At 37.5% G+C, this 23,590-nt stretch overlaps 1 protein-coding gene across 2 annotated transcripts in view; it reads left to right on the forward strand.

Moving 5' to 3' along the window:
- Nucleotides 1–23,590, forward strand: part of Gpr63 (G protein-coupled receptor 63) — a 131,098-nt gene that overhangs the window by 50,992 nt on the left and 56,516 nt on the right. Inside the window, exon 1 of one of the 2 annotated variants that reach the window (XM_004862502.3) lies at nucleotides 20,894–21,049. The exons of the other annotated variant lie outside the window; for it this stretch is intronic. The gene's annotated coding sequence lies outside the window, so the exon portion shown is untranslated. Of the gene's footprint in view, nucleotides 1–20,893; nucleotides 21,050–23,590 lie in introns of those variants that run through there. 2 annotated transcript variants of the gene reach the window in all.

The raw sequence follows: 23,590 nt of genomic DNA on the forward strand, positions 1-23,590 counted from the left end.
ATGCACCAAAATTTGTGTGTATGTATATACATGTACGTGTGTGTATATCTTCATATATATACTTATATATTGGATCCTATAGATACTGTTTATATTCTATTTGCTCAGTAGTGAGTCATTAGCATTTTACCATGTCTTCAAAAATTCTTCATAAATACAGTGGAGCCTCAAGTTATGACCAGCCTGGCATACGAACAACTTGGTTTACAACCAGAATTTTACTTTTCACTTATGACCAAAGTTGTGAGTTACGACCCGAATGCTGGCCACTTGTGCTTCCAAATGGTCTGAGATACAGATTTAAGCCTTAAAGAGTTCTGGAAGGAACATTAGAGCATCCTTTCCTGTGTAGGGTTAGTTGAGAAATCCTGGGCCAGTGTCTCTCTAAGGACACTGAGCTCTACTGTATACAGGAGAGTGACTTTGAAAGTTGTGTAGAGGAGTCGGAGCTTTCAATTGACCAACTTGAGTTACAACCAGCCTTTGGGAAAAAATTGGGTCCCTAAGTCAGTGGTCCACTGTATAATTTTAAGAAGCCTGTATTTCATCAGAAGTGTATATCATAACTTATTTAACCAATCTTTTTCTATTTATTTATTTATTTATTTATTTATTTATACTGAGGATCAAACAAAAGTCCTTGCACTACCAAGTCCCTGATATAGCTCAATCCCAACCTGTTTTAAAGTATATTTTAATAGTGAAAGTCATTCCACTTAAATTGTAGATGTATCTTCATTATTTCCTCATGACAGATGGCTAGATGGGGAATTATTTAGGACAAAAGATGATCTTTTCTGTGCCTTTTAACTTGAATTTCCAAATTGTTTCCTAGAGGATTTGTATGAATTTATGGAAGGACCACTTTATCATACCATGAAGGTCCTAAATAATGTTTTCTAAAATTCTTTGTGATTTGAAAGGGTTAAAAAATATATTGTTTTGGGGGCTGGGGATGTAGCTCAGTGGTGCTGCACCTACCTGGCAAGTGCAAGGTCTTGAGTTCGATCTCCGGTACCACATACACACACATAAATATTGTTTATATTTACATTTCTTTGATTACTAGTGAACTTCAATTTATTTATATATTTAATAGTCACGTATGTTTCCTTTTCTGTAAATACACCTTTTAAATACTTTGGTGCTATGGGAGGGTTAGTGTTTTTCTAACATACTATGTAACCTTACATTGTATCTATATTGAAGATACTATTCTTTATTACATTCTTGGTACACATTATGAATTGTCTGGTATATATGTGCTTCAGTGCTAAAAATATTCTGTTAAATATACATATGTGTATATTTACTTTTTTTTTTTTTTGAGATGGGGTTGTGTTATTTTGCTTGGGATGGCTTGGAATGCCTGGGCTCAAGTGATATTCCTGTCTCAGCTTTCCAAGTAGCTGGGACTATCAGCACGCAACAATGTGCCCAAGTGTTGAGGTATATTTTTGTTCCACATCTATATCATCTGTGAAGTTATTGTCAACTTTCCAAAATCCAGGTTAAATCTTTATTCCTCCTAAAAGTCTTCTAAGGTCCTTCAGGTGAAACAAATTGCCTCTTTTTCTATATACTTTGGAAGAAAGCTTGTTTAGAAAGCTGCCACCTTGTTTTACTCACTTTATTATCCCTTATCATACTTGTCACAGGGCTTTACACAAAACAAGTGTCCAGTAAATGCTTGTTGCGTTAAATGAAATAAAAATCATCGTTACTTAATTTTCCAAGACAATAGATTCCTATCATTATGCAGTCATAAGTGTGGTAGTCTTGACAAAAATCAGTTACAAACTACATGAATCAAAAGCAAACACACAAAAGGCCCCATCTTACAATTATTTTTCCCTCATAACCCAAAGCTTTTAGTAGAGTCTGTGGGGATTTATGACTCGTAATAGTTTGGATAAAGTTAGTCACTCATATTAGCTTTTCCTAAACATAACTGTGAGCTCATATAATTAAATTTCATTGGGAGAAAAATATTAGAAAAACCACTCCAAGTGACACAGTTATAAAAAAGAGAAATAAAAAATAGACAGGCATACTTCATCACAACTTCTAATAGAATTAGAAATATGAGAACAACAACCAAAGCAACAAAACTTCCAAGAATGCTGAATTAAAATTGCCAGCAGTGATTCTGATTGGTATGATTTTTTTTTTTTTGGTACTGCTGGCCTTTAAGGATACAGAACAGAGTGAGTGATAAACATGACCAATAAACAGGACAGTCTATCGTCTAATGACAGGCTTCACCAGGAACACAGATATGAAAGGCTTTGACTACTCAATTTTAAAATTCAAGTTCCTCTATTTTCTTTGAGAAGTTAGAATTGATGTCCTGTTTTTTAGGTGATTTCATATGAATGGGCCTTAGGTGGAGCCTTAATGTACTGGTAAAGTGTCAATTAATATCAGGATGACGTGTGTGTGTGGCAGCCCTTTGGATGAATGAGAATTCACTTGGTGTTTGGTCACAGTCACTCATCCAGGCTGTCAGAATCTACCTCCTGAAACTAGTACTGTTGCTCTTTGCAGGGAAAATGGTTTCAGAGTATGTGGATCCTTCAGAACTTGGAAGTCCAAAGGAAGGAAACCTTCACATAGGATGTGCTATTTTTTTAAAGCTTTGAAGTTCAAAGTATATAATCTCAGCGTGAAACACAAGAGGTCTGGAACAAGCACAAAAATTGCTCTACAAACAAGATAAAAGAGTCCTAACATTGCATAGAGGTGGAATAGAAGTAGAGTTAAATTCTGCCTCTCCAGCCTTCCCTCCTTTCCTTCCTTTATACTTTTTGTTAGGAGTAAACTTTTTTTTATCAGGGGACAAAGCAAGGGACAGAGGGGAGGCCTTCCCCTCTGGGAAAAGGAACCTTTTCCCAATAGATGTCCCAGGGCACTGAGTATGGAAGTGTAACAGAGGTGGTGGCAAAGGAATAATGGGCCCAAGTGAAGGCTCATCAAGAGGTAATAGTAACTGATGAAAAGATAAATACAGGAATAATAGAAAAGTTTTAGAACTGGAGTGCCCTTTATGATGACTATTCAAATTCCAGATGAAGTGGTCTGCCTAGATAGTTTAACTACTTTTCTAGACCACCTAGTTCATTGGTAGCAGAGCCAAGGTGAGATTAACATTCAAGCCTTCTATTTCCTGGCTCCTCTTGTTCTCCAGAACTCCTGATCATCCTGGTTTCTAAACTCTGATAAAAACATTCCTTTTATAGTTTTCATTTTATAATTTTTACATAGTTAAAATGTTTTATTAAGGGGCATTATAAACAAAGTTATTAACAAAGAATACAGAAGGACTAGGAAGGAATGTAGCAAAAATTTGCTAGGTTTCTTCAGTCTCACTCCACAAATGCACATATGTTAACTCTTTGATCTATTTCTCTTTATTCCTTTTGGCCTTTTATCACAAAATAAAATAGTGGTATGTTTATCACTTAATTTATCAATTTTAAGTTTTGCTTTTGGACTTGAGTATTTAGTTTACTACACCTACCTCCTCCCTTTCTTGCACCTCCCACACAATCCACCATTTATTACTATTGACTTTTTTTCACCTTTCCATGCAGAACACTGGGTGACTCATTCTTTCTAGCTACTGGGAATTATCATGAGTCTCCATAGCATTATTATAATTACATATATAACCCATATATACATTTGTATCTGTAACTCTTGCTTGCTTTTGAGCTCTAAAATATCTATAGGGTCACTTGTAAGTAGTTTTCTTGAACTTGCTTTCCTCAATCAATATTATGTTTCCAGAAATAATCAGTTATGTTGCTGAGTTCATTTTAACCTTTGTGTGATATTCAGCCATAGACATTTGTAGTTTCTTTTCTTTTTGATTTTTTTTCTTGCTATGAACATTGTAGTGATTAGTCACTATAAAGGCAATGTTATCATATATGATCAATAATAACAACAAGGATGGGGCATTAGCTGGCTTCTTCTGAATTAAAAGATCTACTACAAGGAAGAAAAGGAGTGAAAAACTATGACTGTCTCGCTTGGAACATACATGACGAATCAAAAAGTCTCCCAGGTAGCCTTGAAGGAGCCCCTCCTCTTCTGTAGTTGCAGTGTAGATATTCTTGAGCCTCAAGCCTGGGGCCTGATTGGAAGGCCTGCAGTGTTGTAACATCAATAAAATGCTCCATTCTATTAGACCTCTCATAATAAAGCAAGGGTGTCTTGGGGAAGGAGTGGATGAAGATGTTTGGGCAGAAATATATGAAGCTGAGAAATCTGAAACTCCAAATCATTGAGTCTCATTGACAAAGGAGACTATTCCTGTCCTCCCAGATATCATCTTTTTTCTGAATCAAAATTTTCAATGACCAAATCTTGAGCATCTATCTTACAAACTGATCCTGATTCTTCTTAGGACTCATTCCCTCACTATTTTAGTGTCCACGGATCCATATATGAGTCATATATCAATATGACATAGATTCAGGACAACTATCAGGACATACTGTGGTACCTCAGTTCATGAACACTTTCATTTGCAAACAGTTTGGTTTGCAAACAGAAGCATTTGGCAAAATTTTATTTTTGTTTGAAAACTCTACATTGGGTGACAAACATGACCATGACCATCTTTCCTGCATGAACATGAATGTGGCCATCTTTTCCAGAATTGTGGAATGAATTAAGTTTGTGAACTGAGGTACCACTGTATATTCACCCTAAAAAGTTGTAAGAACTTACCAAATATTGTCAGAAGTTTGAGAAGCATGTACAGAATTCCAATAGTCTAATTCAAGAAGATAAAATGTAAGGCTTGATTGAATTTATTGCCATGGGTGTGCTCACATGGAATTCTGAATTTAATTTGTTGGTTCCAGTGTTTGTGGTGTGTTATGGATTGTATCTACGTGTCTCCCCAAAGCCTCATGTGGTCATAGGTAGGGCTTTTTGGAGGTGCCTGGATTTAGGGTGTATGGTGCTGGGATCAAGGATGCAGTATTGGAATTGATTCATGCTGCAATGCTAGGATTAAGTCTGCCCATCATGGGTGTGAATGCTACCCACCTTAAGGTTGGGTAGCTTGGATAATACATAAGGAGCAGAAAGAGGCTCACTGCTTGTTGCTTGTTGTGTTTTGCTTGTTGCGTTCTGCTTGTTGTCTTCTGTTTGCCCTGAACTGTTTCTCCTCTGCCATGTCACCCTGCCTTGGAGACAGCCAACTATGAACTGAAACCTCTACAAACTGTGTGCTTAAATAAACCTTTTCTCTTTTAACACGAGTGTTGGGTATTTTGTGTCAGCAATGAGAAAAGTAACTAAGACATGATGTCAGTGATAAACTGCTATATTGGCTAAACAAAGCCTGGATTAAATGAAAGTCTACTGTTAATGAAGTTGAAATTACAGATATTCCCTGTCATGTTGTATGGTACTTGCCCTCAAACAGTGGCATGCAACAGAATCCAAGGAGGTCTTTTTAAGACACAGATTTTTAGCCGGGGATTTAGCTCAGTGGTTCCACTGCCTGCCTCACAAGCACAAGGTCCCAAGTTTGATCCTCGATAGCAAAAACAAAACAAAACAAAACAAAACACCAACACAGATTTCTATAATCCATCCCAGAAGTTCTGATTCAGTGGATCAGATTGAAATTGGATTTCTAACAAATACCTAAGTGATATTGCCATCCTTGCTCCTAGAGCCACACTTTAAGAAGCAGAATTATAGGGGAAGGCATCTGAAAGTGTAAGGAGATGGCATTGTTGGGATTCTCTCAGTTTGTGCAGTGCTTTCAGCAACCCTCTAACCATAACCCTGCATGGATCACCAAGGCATTAAAAAATACACTGAGGAGAGCACATCATCGCACTGTAAGTTATCTGATGTCATAGATGATGAGGGGACACTGTTATGTTTTGATTTGACAGAAACTGCCAAAAATATTTAGAATTGATTCAAGACATCAAGGCATTTAAAAAAAATGTTTTTTAAAGAGCTGGAAATGTAGTTCATCCCAAGGGCCTGAGGTCTAATTCCCGGAACCACACATACAAAATGTTTTAGTGGGCCAGGGATTTAGCTCAGTGGTTTTGCCGCCTGCTGCGCAAGCGCAAGGACCCGAGTTCAATCCCTGGTACCAAAAACAAAAACAAAACAAAATGTTTTAGTGAGATTTCCCCCAATGTAGTGAGGAAAGATCTTTTCCAAATTCAACTGGAACTAGTCTGTGGTTTACCACAAAGGTAAAATGCTATTCTCAACACATCTATCAATAATACCTGCTGTCAACTTAACTTAACTGCTTTAAGTATTGACCTTAATCACCTGCTGAAGTAGTGTCGGTCAGATTTCTCCAATGTAAAGTTACCCTATTTCCATCCCTTTCCACACTGTTCTCTTTGAAAGGAGATACTGATGTGTGGGCCACACATAACACGTGGGCAGGGATGGTCCTGGTGGAATTTTCACAGTGTGTAAACAGATGAGCAACCTTTTTTTAGGCTTTCATATTTTTTTTCTTTGGGAGGCTTCTACCATCAAAGGTATTTTCCCAAAGTTTCTTTTAACATTGTTATTTTTTTTTTTTAACTTTAGGAGTTTTAGACCATGTGGAATTTATTTTTACATTGTTATGAATTTCATTGTTAGATTTTTAAAAATTTACCTTCTCAGTGGGCCTACTCATTCCAAATAAAGTAATTTCTTCTTTTTTATTTCATTAAGTGAAATCTTGACATTAAATAATTCTTGCATCATGTGTTCTAAAAGTCAGAAACAGTGACTGACAAGAGAAAAGAAGCTGCTGATTTACCTACACATGTTCCCCAGTTGCCAAGGGACTGCACAAAGGTTTATGCAATGTAATTTCTGTGCATTTAGAATTCTCAGAGTTTATCATAGGAACATGTTTGTGTTTTTTTGGTGCCAGGGATCGAACTCGGGTCCTTGTGCTTTCGAAGCAGGCAGCGAAACCACTGAGCTAAATCCCTGGCCCGGAACATGTTTGTGTTTATAAATGTACAAATATATGTAGGTGGATGTAGAATGAGACATATTCCTACCAGAATACAAATACTAATGAATCTCTTTGTGTGTGTGTGTGGTACAGGTATTGAACTAAAGGCTTTTGCACTGAGCTGTATGTCCAGGTTCCCCACCCATTTTTTCCCCACAGCCTCCGACAGCACTGGGATTACAGACATATGCCCCTGCACCAAGCTTAATTTTTATATGTTTCTTTTAAATTTCTTTTAAAAAATTATCCATTTGCCCATGTCTTTGTCTTTGCTCCCTCCTCTGTTACATGCACTCCCACACACATGCATGCACATATACTGTCTGCCATAAAGAAGGATATACTTGAGTCATTTGTAGGAAAATGGATGCACCTTGAGATTATAGTGTTAAATGAAATAAACCAGACACAGAAGCTTAAATACTGCACGGTTTCTCTTCTATGAGAAACCTAAAATATAAAAAGGAAAATAAAAGATATAAAATAAGAAATAGGAGATAGCTCTTTTGCAAAAGGGACAGGGACCAAGAGATGGAAGGAGGAGAGGGAAGGGAAGGGGATAAAAAAAGAATTAAGATGTGTTACTATATGTATTAACCTCCCCACAGAAATGTATTCATTATGTACTGTAAACATATACTAATAAAAGATAAAAATTGAAAACATTATGCATAATGAATATGTCTGAAATCCTGAAATTGAGCCTTCTTTTATCAAGATGCATTCAAAGATGTATTATTAATATTTAAAGTATAAATCTCAAATTAGGAAGTAGTAAAATAATTGTAAAGTTAACTAAAGTAAGATCACATAATGTTTTACTGTGGCAATTTTCTTTTCTTTTCTTTATTTTGGTACTAGGGATTGAACTTGGGACCTTGCGCTTGCGAGGCAGGTGTGATGCCACTGAGCTAAATCCCTGGCCCTGACAATTTTCTTATTTAATGAGCTTCTTTCCCCATGAATTATTTTCAACTTAACATTTTATAAACACTAGTATTTCTGAATGTTTTCTGTTTACCCGTTAAGTTTGAATATACTCTAAGTTGAGGTGGTATTAGAGCTAAAAGTTAGAAGGTTAAGGTACAATTGCTGTAGATTTATGAGTCTGCTGTATTTATGAAGGCTGAAAAACCAAAATTTCAAAGGCAAAGTCATTTAGAGGGGCTGTGAAAATTATGTAGGGGTAGAGTTTCCCTCTGCCATTTTAATTATTCACTCTTCTTTCTCAATTACTTTTCATTCTTCATAGTGTTAGTTTGGGGGTTCAAACAAAAAGTCAGACAAGTGATAAGCTGTTAGTAGGTATGATATTTTCTACTAAAATCTACTCACTAATGCTTTTTTCACTATGTACAAGTGAAACCAGCTGAAGAGTTCAGCTTCCTGTGGGTACATAAATTCCCTAGATGGTTGACAATATCTTAGTAAATATATAACCATTTGTTAGCAAAGAAGCTTTTCAAATATTCATAGAATTAGTTGATATTTTAATAATAGATCATTTTCAGGGCATAATTATTTTTATTTTTATTATTTTTCTTTTTTTGGTACCAGGAATTGAACTCAGGGCCTCACACTTGCACACGCAGGTGCTGTGCCCCTGGAGCAACATCCCTGCTACAGTATTTTTCATTTTGTAAATTTCTTTTTTTTTTTTTGGTACCGGGGATCGAACTCAGGTCCTTACGCTTGCGTAGCAGGCAGCGAAACCACTGAGCTAAATCCCCAGCCTTCATTTTGTAAATTTCTTTAAAATTCTGAAACAGATGCTACTGTAATGTCTTTAGAAATGAATATATATATATGCATATATATATATATATATAGTTTCCTAGTATTTTGAAAACACTTCTACTTTTATTATGAATTATTTAAAATGTTTATATTTTATACATTTAAATGAATTCTCTATTATCCATGTTTTAGTAGAAAGAACTGAGCATTAGATTTCCTCAAATTCCACCATTTAGCCCTCTTCCTTTTGGGATTCATCTGCTAATAGGGAATAAGCCAAGTGGGAAACAAAGACTAGGTTCATTTATTAACAACTAGGAACTTACCTGATACTTCTTATCAAGACTGCAGTGAAAGCAGACTTGACGAACCCAGAGCAGGATCTGCTGAGCAGCTGAATGTAGTATATCCAGGATGCTATGCCCTCTAACTTACTGACCAGTGGAGGATGGAGAAGTGAAGAGGAGGACGTACAGTCCACCAGTGGAAAGCTTACCCACTAAACACAGGAAGCTCCTTCAAGAAATGATTGATGGCTTCTTCCAAGGCACAATGACCTTGTATATTAAATAATTCTGGCCTAATGATGGTTGATCCATTCAACAATTTTGTGAGAATGTGTTTTAGCAGACATAAGGAAGAATAAGACACTTGCTCTTTCTAAAGAATAGTTCACAAATGGAAGCATCTTTCTCAAACTATGTATTCCCCAAATCAAGTGTTCTATGCAAAAAAGATGCATGTAGGAAAGTTTGAGAAATGCTGGGATACCAACATTAAACATGTTGCTTTTGGCAGGATTTCTTATAGCATTTAATATGCAGATAAGATTGTGATTCTCCATTTCCCAAACTGAGGAAAGGCCTAAGGTTCCACTAGCATCCAGACAGGTTGCCCTCATCTAATCCTCTTCCCTGTTTTCCAGCCACCTGTCTCCTTGCTGTCCTTCAACTGCTCCAGGCTCTCACCTCAAGAATCTTTGACCTCTCTGTTCCTACCTAGGGTACTCTTCCCTAGAAATGCACTTCTGAAGAGATTTCACTGTTGATTTTACCTCTAATGCTAGTGGTCTCTCTTCCCAACTTCCTTTTTCTTCATAGTACGTATTGCCTCCTAACACACCCTATATTTTATGTATTTATTCTGTTTATATTTATTTCCCTGGCAAATATAAGTCCTAGAAGACAGAAGTTTTTAACTATTTTATGTACTGCTGGCTTCCCAAAGTGTTTGGTCTAGATCAGCCACCAAGGAAGAGTTGGTCCAGAGGCCCCCGCTGTCAAGGAGTAAGAGAGATAACATGTAATAACTTCACAATCCTGAACAATTATGATATTACTCTTATCTGTTTTTTTAATTGCTCCTTTTCCCTGGTTTTCAAATATCTACTTTTTTAATGTTAATAATTTATGACTTAATTTTAAAAAGAGAAATTAACATTTAATTCTAAAACTTGCCATATCAATATTTCACTTGTTGATAATGAAGAGGTTGGTGTGGATGAAAAGCAAGTAGACTTGGCTCTAAAGTTACTATTTAATGCTGTTGGGGAAATACTCCCAAACAAAACAAAACAAAAATCAAAACACAATGACAGCACCGCCCCCAAAGATACATGCAATGTATCCAAAGAAAAACTTCAGAAGAATATTTTATCTTGAGCTTAAGTTCATTCCCCCTCCCTACACTGTCTTTCTCAGTGTTGTCATTTCAGAAATATAGAAGAGGTGATTGAAAAATATGGTGAATGATTAAGTAAAAAAAACCCTTATCATGTAGATTGGCAAGAATGATGGGATAAGCAAGGGGGAATATTTTGAGAGGTATTAATGGCAATGTGTCTCTTATTGCAACAGATTTAAACAATTTAAACATTCATTGTAGTTTTCTATCACCCCTCATTGATCAATCATTTACAGCAATTTCTGTCAAAAACATAATGGCGAGTTTTCATTCACTTTATTCATCACATTTGGCACTATGCTACTTCTGACTCTTCCCCAAAGTCAAAATGATCATGAAAGGTAAAAATTTTAAATGGATTCAGGACATCAAGGCAATCATGATAGCACAACCAAAGATATTCATGAAAGAACTTCCAGAACTGCTTCAGAAAGTGGCAAAAAAGATGAGATAAATGTGTTAGAAGCAAGGGGGAGTATTTTGAGAGGGATTAATGGCAATTGTCTTTTACCATAATAAGTTTTTTAAAAAACTGAAACATTCATCATATTTTCTGATTAAACATTGTATTCTAAGAAGGGCCCTATAAATCTGAAAGAAATAGCTCTTGCCCTTTTTTCTTCTTCGATATAGTGTTCAATGCTTGTTTAGTTAAATTTTAGTTAAATGCAATTTAATTAAATTGTATTCATTTATGTTTATATTCATGTATGCCACAGCAAAGCTGACTTTGTGACAGAAAGTAACATAAACAAGAAAGAAAAATATACATTTTAGTTTTATTTACCTTTTAAAAATAATCTTATCAAAATCTCTGTATACCTATTCTGATGTCCAATTTTTAAGAAGAGTTTAATATGATTAAAAATTTTAATTAGATTATGATAAACTTTAGTACAGCTTTGTATTGTGAAAGTTTTCAAACATCTCAAAGGTAGAATACAGTGAATCCAGTGCACCTATTCACTAGTTTCAATAGCTATCAATGTTGAAACCTTGATTTTAGACTTTTGAATGGATGAAAAAGGAGTGCTCATCATCAAAATGAATCCTATTTTCAGAACTGCATCTAAAGTAAGATTCATTAGATTATAAGATACATCTTGATTTCCCACCAATCTATCTTAGACTTAGTGAAAAATGGTAAGAACTGAAAAGGAACAGAGAGCAACTGTACATTGTCCAGTGGTGGGGAAGGGAGAGTCCACACAGCATTGCTAAAAGTCATGGATGGAGGGAAAAACAGAAAGATTTTTCTTTTTGTTTCCTGTTTGTGTGCATATCAAAGTCAGTCCATTTTATAAAGATGTAATAATTATTACTGTTTATTGCCATTTAATGTTCTGTCTTTTCTGTTTTAGGCAATCCCCTCTTTCCTTTATGTTATGAACATTTCTTTATTCAGTTCTCCTAAATCCTACAAGTTAATTACATTCATTTTACAGAGAAGTGAAGAGAGGAGGACATCCAATTGAAGCTCAGAATGGCTGATTTCCAAAGTTGCACAAAAACTAGAGAACAGAGCTAGAATTCAAACTCAATTGGCTTAAGTCTTAACTAGATTCCCTTCCTCTTTCCACTCACCCTGCAATATGTTGTCCCTAGTCTTGAATGACTTCTGGGACTACTGGCAAGTCTCTTTACCCTTACGTAGTACATATTATCATTGCTTTAATACCTCCATGCATGATAACCACACTTTTAGTAGTCAGAACCCCAATCTCTGCCTACGTGCCTCTGAGGGCTTCCTTCCTCTGGAGCCAGCTTCCAGCTCCACCCCAGCACAAACCAAGACAGTTCAGGTATTTCAGAGAATAAGCCTCAAGAAGCTACTCTCCTGTAGTGATTGACAGGAGTTGGTGGATGAATACCAGGCACCCTCATCTTTAGATCACACCCAAGTTCATAGTCATGAATGTACAAAGTCTCAAAGTTTTGAAAATCTCTAAAGGACTGAGCTCTTCTGAAATATGTACCTTTCAGGCTTTTGCTTCTTTAATTCATCTAGTGTGTACTAAGTCAACATAGACAGGAATCACAACTTCATTGAATTCTCTTGATGTCAATAAACAAACAAACACAACCTCCAAAAAGCATTTGTAGCTTGGTCTGATTTTAATGAATTTCTGGAGAGAAAATGAAGTGGGTTAGGTTACTGTACAAATGAAACAGCTCTTATCATGATTCTGACAGTGTCTTTGAGGAACTTGCCACTAAGAAGTATCATTAATCTTCCCCCTTACCTAGTCTCAGGCCCTCTCCCCCACTTTCTTTCTCCTCTCTTTAGTTTCTTACTCTTTCTTTTTTTCTTTGTCACTTTCGAGAGCAAAAAGCTTCTACCCCTGTCCATGTGATCCAGCTTCTCCCTTCTCGAATTTTTTGGCATGTTTGTCATTTAAGCCTTAACATCTCTCTTATATCAAATGTCCCAAACACTTGACACTTCTATTTAGGAAGAATTCTGGAGATAGTTATTCAGCTAACCACTCCTTCCTCTCTCTGATCCCCCTCTCATATAAGTTAGAAATATAGTTCTTTTTCCTCTCTTCCTCTAGTAGACACTGCTATCTCTTTTACTCACTAAAACTGTGAGCCACATTAAACCTCACCTCCATTAAGTTGTGGTGTTTCCCAGTGATAGGAAATGACTAATACAGCTGTAAGTAGTGGGGAAGTGTGGTTTTGGTTAATGTGGTGGCGGGTCTTCAGGATAACAAGTTGGCCATGATGTGGAATCCCTGTAGCAGGACACCACAATGAACTTATTCAAACAATTCTCTTGGTACACTGGTTTATTGTTTTTTCAATTGTCTGTATAAATTATATGTCTAACATCAGCAAAAAATCTTTGGAAAATGAATATCATAAATTAAATAATTATGTATTAGAAGAAATAGAAATGATTTTATATAGTAATTTTGAGATTATTTTCTTAGTGGTTATTATTTTACAATGGAGGATTTATACTTATGACTTATGAATTAAAATTAATTTCAAAAAGGGTGGGGATTTAGCTCAGTGGTGCTACTGGCTGCCTCACAAGTGCAAGGTTCTGAGTTCAATCGCTGGTATCAAAAAAAAAATTAATTTCAACTCAAGTACATGTTTATTCATTATCTCATTAAAAAAACACCAAAAATACTGAGCTTTTATAACTTCTGAATATTCTTTCAAGGTTTTCAAAGTAATACTTTTTGTAAGGATCCACTGTAATTATTTTCAAACACATTAGTTATATGAAAACTTAGTGATTACAAATGAGATAAAAGTGACAAAATTTACTGTCAAGTGGGTAAGAACTATACCACTTTTGAAAAAAATTATGCTGAAAAAACCCTCAAACTTGGTGACATTGATACTATTAATTATATTTTCTAATAGAAAGTTTTTCAGCTGGCTGCCTACCATTCTACAATTTTTAAAAAAGAGAAAGAGATATAAAAACCACTATAAAAATATCAGCTCTGTCATTAGTGATGGTTGTAACATGCATTGATAGTGTCATTAATGATGATTCTACCGTGCATTGATGTTAACATTATGTTAGGAACTGTGATAAATGTTACACATGGATGTTTTATTTAATCCTTGTAATAGTTTAATTCTATTCTTATTTTATAGATGAATGAACTAAAGGTTGGAAAGGTTAAGTAACTGCCTAAAATCCCTCTGTCATGGTGAAAAGAATTTGTGATTATCAATACCAAAGCATTTACTCAAGTATTATGCAATCTTGCATTTTTAGTGAAGCTCCTGCTGAATTGGGCAGTGTGTGAACTATGAAATCTCTTTCTGATTCTATTAAGGCAGAGTTTTAAAACTTTTAGTCATATATAAAGCATCTTCATGAATTTTGCATATCCTCAAAAACTTTGCAATTTACTTAATATCTTTAAATGACTAATTTTTAAAACCTAGCTTCCTCCTAAGAACTGATACATAAAGACTGATGTGTTCTATTTTCTAATTAAAAAATAATTAAATGGATATATCTAAGGTTATCCTATCTAAAATTTAATTATGGGCCAATAGTAGTCTATATACAAGTGCTGGAGAAACATGAGAACAAGACATGGTCTAAAAGGAGGCTGGATGGCTGCTCTTTACTCCTTTGATTGGCATTGGACTGTAGGATCTTACCTAATACTGCAGTGTTTATTTGGTGTATAAGAGTGTGTGTGTGTGTGTGTGTGTGTGTGTGTGTGTATTGTGTGTGGATGTATACACGCTTACTCAGTGGGTTGGAAAATAGCATGATGAGGTACAGTGAGGGAAGGGGGAAAAGGCCAAGAGATCATGTATCTATTAAGGCTTACAAAAAGAGAAGAGCATCCAGCCAGTTAGTCCATAGGAACACACCTATAGACTTGACCATGGACATTCCAAGTTGGGGATAGCTAAAGCTAACCATTGGTTCCCAGCCACATGGGAAAGAATGAAAACACAGAGATACCTGGGTGAACACCTGCAGTGCGGAGGGCCAGCCAAGTGCAGTGGTTGTATAGTCTTCCCACTGAGATTCTCATTAATAAGTCTTTTGTTCAAATGCTAAGCTACCATGAAAAAATACCGGCACTAGGGCCTTGTCCTTAGTGTGCAGTGTACTTAATTATTACATTTTATGTCTCTCTTTACTTTTTCATGAACTGACTCTTGTTTTTTTAATGTCATTAAATTGGTAGAGAAACCAGGTGTTTTTTCTTATTGAATATTCAATATACTGGATTTGATTGATTGCCTTCTTGGAGTGTTTTTAACTTGATCCTCTCTCCTCTGTATTTCTTATTATGTCTAGAAGCTTGATTAGATTCAGTTTCAGTTGCTTAAGTGAGAAGATTTTGTAGTGGTTTTGGGAACTTCTGATTTTGTTACATAATGAAGCACATACTGTTTGGTCATCAGAATTGTAGTTTTGAGTTTCCTCCCTCTTATTTTGGTTGCTGTGTTCTCTTTGGGGAGATTCAAAGTTATGCCATCACTATCCTTCCCCAACTAATGTAAAAAAAGGCCTGTATTTACATAGAAAAAAAACCCTACACAAGATATCAAAGGTTTTGGATTATGAATCTTTGGATAAATTGTCTTTGAGGGAGATTTTTCTGTCTCAACATAGAGGGATTGACTGGATAGGGAAAAAATACTCAAAGAAGAATTTGTGAATATAAAATGACAAAAAGTACACCACTAATTATAATATTTAGAATCTACACTATTAAAAGTCAGGATGGAAATAACTGAATTATAATAAGTCACTTGCTAATTATTCAGTTTATGGATTTCCAGTGTCATTTGCTCAGCACTTCTCTTCCTTAGCAAGGTTTTAGTATCATTTGACTCCCCATAACACCTGCAGAAGCTATTGTATGCTGATAACTGACCATAAATTGTACATGTGGAGAGACACATAAGAGATTAAGACTCAGGATTCATGCTGTGTTGCTGGCTGAGATTAAACAATGGCTGTTAGCACTACAACTGAGGATTTTTCAGGGGCAATGCAGAGCAGAGAGTAGTTATAATTCTATTGACTACTTAGCATGCTATCTATAGCTTGGTGAAGAAATAGATGCATAAATCATGAAGGTCACTTGTCCACTAAAGAAAGAGATAGTGTATCATCACACTCTTCAGGTGTTAGATGTGTTCTCCTATGGGTACAATCCAGGGGTTCTCAGCTATGACTGCGTACTGGAGCCACCTGGGCTTTAATCTCACTGGCGTTCAGATTCAATATCTAAACTGAATCTGGGTCTCTGAGGCTGGGCCCCAGGCAGTGTTACATTGGAGAATCTTTCAGGTGATTCTGTGTTCAGTGAGGTTTGAAAATCTTCAATCTAATCAATAAATAAGTGTTACCATTTACAGGTCTTACTATGCACACATGACTGCTGAAAATTTCTTCCACACAGGAAATTAATGCTTGGAGAAATGTTAAGTGCTTAATGTCTTTCCATAAAGTAGAGTTTCACATCCAGTGTATTTGTTTCAGTACTAAGGCTTTTGAACTTATTTTGAACATGACTCAAGACAGAATTTACATCATAGCTCAGAACAAATATGATAATGAAACAAATATTAACAAACAATGTTCTAAAGTAGAATATAGGCTGATATCTGATTTTGTTTAATTAAAATGATAATGGTTGGGGCTGGGGATGTAGAAGTGTAGGGGCTTGCCTATCATGTATGAAGCCTTAGTTTGATCCTCAGCACTGCAAAAAGACAAGCAATAAGAACAACAAAGAAACAACACAGCAGAGAACAACAGTGGTTAATAAGTGAAATTTCATAACTTAGTGTTGAGAAACCTCTAAATCATGACAGTTCAGGATCCTTTCCATTTCAACAAATGGCAATATCTTTTTTTTCCCATCAATGTCTTCTCATTTTCTGTTTTCACTTGAAAAGCTCCTTTATCTCTCTCTCTTTTTTTTTTTTTTTTTTTTGACAAGGTCTTGCTGTGTAGTTCAGACTGGACTTGAACTTGCAATGGTACATAGTCCCTGCTGCTCTCAAACATGCAGTGATCATCCTGCCTGTCTCCAGAGTGCTGGGATTAGACTTGGGCCACCATCCCTGGCTTATCTTTGAGTTTTTAAGATGCTATAAAGTTGCTTCTTTGATAAAAAATGTTTCTAAGACTAGTCTATAGTATCTCCAATTACAATGCCTATTTTAAAACATAGCATTCATCACAATTTTTTCACACAAAATTATATTATATATTGTGATGCTCTGTAATTGTTTTATGTTTTAGATAGTTCCTTGACTAATTTTAATATCTTTGAAAACAGTGACTATGTTCTATGCTTTTGCTTCTGTCTGCTTGGAGTTAGGCACATTACAAATGCTAAGAACAGGTGGACAGACCTACACAAGTCAACCATTGAAGCTTTCATTTCTTGGACCCAATCCTAGTGCCCAGGAGGAGGCTGCCTGCCGCCATTCCACTGCTCGCTCCTAGGGCAGAGAAGGTGAGCCAATCCCAGCACCCAGGAGGAGGCTCCCCACTGCCATTCCACTGCTCGCTCCTAGGGCAGAGGAGGTGAGCCTTGTGGGTGCCAGCAGCACCCACCCCCCACCCCCCGTGGAAATGAGAAGACACGTAAACAAGCTTCAAAAACAGACTTCCAGATCACCTACAGCAACCCCAAAGGGAAACAAGATGGAACAATCTGATACTCAACCACCTGGATTCCCTGAACTGGCAACAAAAAAGGATCTGGAAAAAATGAAATCTGAAATAATTTCTCAGATAACAGCAAAGATTGTGCCCATAGTGCAAGACATGATTAATAAATCTAGAGAGGACACAGATGAAAAAATAGAGGATCTGAGGAACATGATGGAATCCCAACATAGGAAACAAATGGAATCCATAAAACAGATGCAAACAGATTTCCAGGAGATTCAAAACTCCATTGAAAGTCTACACAGCAGAATGAGAGCATGTGAGGACAGAATTTCAGATATAGAAGATAAGATTGCAATTAGTGACCAGTAAAAGAAAAATTGCTTTAAAATTGTAAGGAACCACGAGAAATCAATCCAGCAGCTGTTCGACGATGCAAAGAAGAATAACATAAGACTGATTGGAGTCAATGAAGAAACAGGAGAGAGTGCAGATGACATAAAAAACTGTTCACAGAAGTGATGGCAGAAAACTTCCCAAGCAGGGGAAAAGAACTTGACATATAGATAAGTGAGGCATACAGGACTCCAACTAGCCTTGATCAAAAAAAATCTACACATAGGCATATAATTGTTAGGATTCCAGAAACCCAACAGAAGAACAAACTTCTACAAGCAGTGAGAGAAAAGAAACAAGTCACATATGAAGCTTTCATTTCTTTATCCCTGAAATTAAGAGGATGTTTGAGATTATTCTAAAGTATTTTATGTCTATTTTTATATGATATATATGGAATTCTACAGAATGTACAAATGAAGGAAGAAAAATACAAAATTTCTAAAATTAGCAACTACAAGAAAAGTTCCTGTGTGGGAAGAAAAAAGGCAAAACCTAGCATTTTGGATAGGCACATTATAACATCCTCCATGCTATCTCTGAAAACATAAAGACATTACTGAAGTATAATAATGAAGTTGAGCTCTGTGGCACTTGAATACTGACAAATGATTTTAATGGGCTACATTTTTTTTTTCAAACTCAATATATGTAAAAAGGAATTTCTGTGAACTCTTATCAAGTTCTTATCAATTGATTACATAACACAAGACTTACAATGATTATGGGGTTAGGTTACCATAATTTAGATGGAAAATCATAAATAGTTTGTTTTAGATATTATTTGGAAGTAGTTTTAAAAGTATCTCCTGAGGTCTAAGGACATGGATGTCTGGTTCAATTACTTATAAGTCTGTGACCATCAGCATTCTTATTCTTCTGATCTTGAGATTACTGGTAAAGGAGCCAGATGTAGGCAGTCCCTTTGTGGTGGTAGTGGTCATGGTTGATGTGGTGTGTGTTGGAGAATAGAGGGCAGTAGCAGACATCTGTGGTTCTCATCTACTCAAATTTTCTTTTCTTTCTTTCTTTCTTTCATTTTCTTTTTTTTGGGGGGTACCAGGGATATTTCTTTCTTAATAATACCTTAATTGCCCTTTGGGAAATTTTCTCTTCCACTAGTTTATCTGGTTTGGATGTATGGGAGAATGGGAAACTAAAGCTATTTTCCTTGAGGTTTTTCAGATCTAGGCAAATGACTCTAGCCTGAGTGTTACAATGGTTGGTTCAGAGCTGAGCACAGGATCCAAGTGAGTCCAGTGAAAATGATCCTTGGCCTGTGCTCTTGCAGAGGGATCAATTGCTAAAGAGATTGGAGGTAAGCCTGGAGGCGTAGGTTTTGCCCCTGTTTAGAGAAAACAGAACCAGTGCAATTAAAGCACAGCCAAGATATGGGGGGAAACTGAGTCCTGACACTCTTGGAGCATCTGGAGGAAAAACAAGAATTTTTAAAAATACTTTTGTTGTTGTTGTTACTTTTTTTTTTTTTCTGCCAGCTCTACTCTTGGGATTTATAAATATATCAGCCAAATAAATTCCAACCCCCTCTGCTGTAGGTTTTAAGTCAGTTTGAATTGGGTGCCTATTCACACCCAACTATCCTAACTATATAAGAGCTTATAAAACCAAGATATCTTCACTCTTGCTTATTGTTAACCTCTTTTTCTGCCTTAATCTCCTGCTTTTAGAGAGCTCAGGGCTTGTTTACTTTCCGTATGGTAACAGAAGTTGCTCTAGTCTTTTGTACATTCTCTCTGTTTCTCTTCCTCCACAAGTTCAACACAAACACTTGTTTCACAGCTGCAGTAGGCATGAGAGGATGAACTGGGATGTAATGGCCCATGCATGTGACTTTGTGTCAATTAGAAAATTCCACGCCCTCTGAGTGCCATGCTAGGACTGGTGCTTTGGAGCCCATACTTGATCTTAACCCCAAATCGCCTACTACCTCAGTGAGAAAACACAGGGCAGTGTAAAAACATTACCACATCATGCTGAGGCTCCACAGTACTAAGTAACAAGGGTTGGAGATACGAGGTAGGAAAACAAGCCCGTGGACATTGGTGGACCCTATGTTGCTCAACACCCTTACTGTGGTCTACTACTTGGGTCATGATAACTGCTGATGTTGTGAACCTCCTGAGCAAACTCACTTTTTGCTGTAGCCTCAGCAGTTTTCACAAAAGTTGATGATAGATGGAAAAACAGTAACATTTGTCAGTTGAAAGCAACATTTCAAAAGTAGCATTGTTTAGATCTTAAGGCAGGTTCTTTTTTGAGGGCTTGAATTCAGTTTAAGGACAATTTTAGTTCGTGAAAGTAAATGGTTCTAGAAATCCACGTAGAGGCCATCTAGCAAATGGCCATTGATAGAGAACACAAAATAGGACAAACTCTTCCGCCACACCTTGGGGTTCGGCGTGTTTCAGGGGACCCTGCTAGTGTTCAGTTTACCACTGTCTTAGGTGAGATTTTCATTACCGTCGGAGGTGAGAATAAATAACCAGGGAGGGGAGGCAAGCAGCCTAGGGCAACGCAGTAATTCCACTGGCTGTCGCCGCAGGGCTCCGGGGTAACAAAGGCACAATTAGAGGCCAAATTCCGGGGCGGAGTGGGGCACAGGAACTTGCCCTATCCGCGGTGCTTTTTCCCAAGCAGAGGTCCGACCCCACCACCTTGGGTAGGCGGAGGAGCCGGAAAAGGGCCAGTGAGCAACCTAGTTACTTCTGGGGCGGTGGCCTCCTGGGCTCTCCAGTCTACTCTTGCCCTTCCCCCTGGCCTCCTGCCCTCTCCTACCCCCCATCCTCCTTCCTTCTCCTCCCTCCTCCCCGCCTAAAAGTGGGCCGGCGCCTTTAAGAGGGTGCTTTGGTTACCCCGGGGGCGGGAGCCTCGGCTGCTAGCAGGGCGGAGGCGCCGGTCGCGATGCTCCTCACTTTCGGCTCCCGCGCGCATCGCCGCCTCGCCATCCTTATCCTCTGCGGGGAAGCGTCGTTCTCTGCAGCGGAGGAGAGAAGTGCTATGTCCGGAAAGTTCCGGGAGGGACGCGACGGGGCAGCGCTCCCCGGCCAGCGCGCGGCCCTCGGCCTGAGGTGAGGGGGGGTCCGGCCGGGGCGGGAAGGGGGCGCGGCTGGGTGGAAGCGGACTGGAGCCGGAGTCGGCTGGGCCCGAGTGAGTTTCGCCGCCCAGGCGTCCGCCGCTGAGCGGGAGTTGTTCCCGCAGCCGGCGCCTCCCAGGGGGGCCCTGCGGGAACTCGGTTTCCCCGTGCTTCGGCGGCCGGGCCTTCTAGGAAAGCGGTCGGCTGCGCGGCTCTCCTGCGCCGGGCCGCTGGCTCGGAGCCGGGCGGTGAGCGGGAGGAGGGGCGGGTTTCCCCAACTTTTCCGCCGCGGTCGCGGTGCTGGGCTCTCGGAGAGCTCCAGCTGTTCTGAGAGCTGCCCTCCGAGCTTGGTCCAGCTTGCGGCGCTGTGTGCCTGTCTTTCAGCTTCGGCAGGTCTTCAGCGTCATCCTGATTTTAGCTCCCTCCCCCTTATTTTAGGAAACATTTTTTTTCTTAAAAAAATCCTGGATACTAAAAACAAAACAAAGCCCAAAAAAGCCCCCAAACCTTCAACAACATACCTTTGTGAAAAATTATCCTAACACATGTGTCTCATGGGTAAAGGAAGCCCATATATTCACACTCAAGGTCTCTGTTACTCCTGTATCTCCATTTCTCCCTTTTCCATACATAGGAATATAAGTCTGATGTCAGCCATAAATAAAAAGTACAGATGGAAAGTCCCTATAATTTGTCAAGTGTTGCATGGTTAGAATTTTAGTGACACAGTTTCTACAATCATCCATATCACTTTGAACAATAAAAATAGAATGTGAGAGTTTTAAAGAAAAGAGTGCCAAAAAGTGTTTAAAGTAAAATTCACAGGCATATGCTTTACATATAATTTTGTGTGTGAAAGATACATACAACTAAAATAGTTGGGAAATAGTGTAGAAAACATCTTATTTGTATTGGTGAAATTTTGAAAAAAAATTGAAGAATAACCCTTAATATTGTAAAGTTTTGTTTGGGACACAGATTTTTATCTGAGTATATGTTGGTCACTTTGCTGTCAAAACTGAAATTTTAATAAAGAATTCAGTTTCTCAAGCATTTCTGAAAAATGTGCAGCATCCTGAACAGTTTTGGAGAAAAATTTGCTTAGAATAGTCACATACTTAAAAATCCTACCTGCAGTTGCCATTGTACCTTAAGTTTACTGAACTGCAGGCGAGAAGGGAAGAATTTGAGTTCTAAGGTGGTTGTGATGTGACTTAGTTCCTGAATTGTCTTGATTAATGTGAATACCTTAAATTTATGTAGGTTTATTTGCTTTGGAATGATTGTTTTATGAATGATTGTTTTTGAAACACACACACACACACGCACACACACACACACACAGGTTTATATAGGCCCTACAATCCCTGTTACAGATAACATCTATGTCAGTTATCTAACTTTAGTGAGGAAAACCATTCAGGGACTTGATGATACATGTACACTAAGAACAGCAGGTCTAAAAGATCAGAAGTTAAAAATAGTTCTTGTTAGAGCTTGTCATCTTTTCAGCATTTTACTTTCTATCAGTTAAGTTAAATGATACTCTTTTCTGGTGTGTTCTGGAACTCTTAAAAAGCTTGGACCAGGGAGACATATGCCAAGATCTTTTGCACACATTTATCTGTTAAGATGAATGAATCTCCACAACAGTGGGTGATTGAAGTCAATGATTGAAGATGATTGATTCTTAAGTTTCTTTAGTTTATCTTTGGTAAGCAAATCTCTGTTCACTTATCAATATAGTGTTTTCTTTTACCTTCAAAAATGACATTCAGGGCATTGTCTTTAAGTGTAGTACTTAGAGAATAAATATCAAAGGTATGAGAGTCAAACCTTGTGGAAGTTCTGGTGCAGAACTTTATGGACCCTTTTTTAAGCGTTATTTCATTTGAGAGGACTCATTGATGCTTGGGAAAATAATACTTCTAATATAATGCTTCGGTTATTATAAGGTTATTTTTATATGGTTATTATAAGGTCTCATATAATGCTGCCTTATTCACTTTTGGACTATTTTCTTTTTTTGTTTGTTTGTTTGTTTTGGTACTGGGGATCGAACTCGGGTCCTTGCGCTTGCACAGCAGGCGGTGAAACCACTGATCTAAATCCCCGGTCTGATGGACTATTTCTTAATCACATCTCGCAGTCGAACCTACTGTATTTCAGCATATGTATGAAAATTAGAAATGAAGTGAATAATCTGTTAGACTGATTTTTGCTTTAGTTTGTTAGGTCTTTCCTGGAAATATACTTATATTTGCTACAAATTCCCTTTGTTGCAGGTGGCCTCCACTATACACTGTTTTTGGAACTATGACATGTATATTTAGGATGAGTTCTTAGTGTTTATTTGAAACACATTAATGACTTTTAGAGTTTATATTATGTCTCTTCAGTTTTTGAAAAATAACGTTTGAGATGTTTGATTTTGAGCCTGAGAACACAGACTTATGAAGTGAATGGGATCTTGGTCAACTACAGTGTCAGTTTCATGGGAATTTTCTGTTTGAGGTCAGATGTGCCTTTAATTTGA

Source organism: Heterocephalus glaber, unplaced genomic scaffold (assembly GCF_053883595.1).
Source record: "Heterocephalus glaber isolate CG9 unplaced genomic scaffold, H.glaber_assembly_v1.0 deba00001523, whole genome shotgun sequence".
Taxonomy (NCBI): domain Eukaryota; kingdom Metazoa; phylum Chordata; class Mammalia; order Rodentia; family Bathyergidae; genus Heterocephalus; species Heterocephalus glaber.